This window comes from Penaeus monodon, chromosome 19, assembly GCF_015228065.2.
Source record: "Penaeus monodon isolate SGIC_2016 chromosome 19, NSTDA_Pmon_1, whole genome shotgun sequence".
Lineage (NCBI taxonomy): Eukaryota > Metazoa > Arthropoda > Malacostraca > Decapoda > Penaeidae > Penaeus > Penaeus monodon.
Genome location: NC_051404.1, coordinates 30,261,458 through 30,261,750, shown reverse-complemented (window position 1 = coordinate 30,261,750; position 293 = coordinate 30,261,458). Strand labels below are relative to the sequence as shown.

At 49.5% G+C, this 293-nt stretch overlaps 1 protein-coding gene across 5 annotated transcripts in view; it reads right to left on the bottom strand.

Moving 5' to 3' along the window:
* LOC119585161 (uncharacterized protein CG43867-like) overlaps positions 1 to 293 on the bottom strand; it is a 37,878-nt gene that overhangs the window by 35,534 nt on the left and 2,051 nt on the right. The gene's annotated exons all lie outside the window — the stretch shown is intronic.

The following is a 293-nucleotide window of genomic DNA, read 5'->3' as shown; positions in this document are numbered from 1 at the left end:
CGCATCACCTGAGCTACACCCGACTCAAACTTCCGAAGCGTCCACCACCCCCCAAAGAAAAAAAAAACGAAACCTGAACACGAGAAAGCCATCGAGGCAGCCGCTTGTGAACCTAAGATGATTTTCAGGTATCGGGTCCCCTGAGTTCTTCCTCGCGGGGCCCTGTATTAGACGCCAGGAAGCGGGTAAACACGGGCAACCTCACTATTTGCATATGTACACACGCATATGCAAAAGACGCTTACAAAACTTACGGTCACGAACAGACAACAAAAATAGAGGTGAAGGGTCAT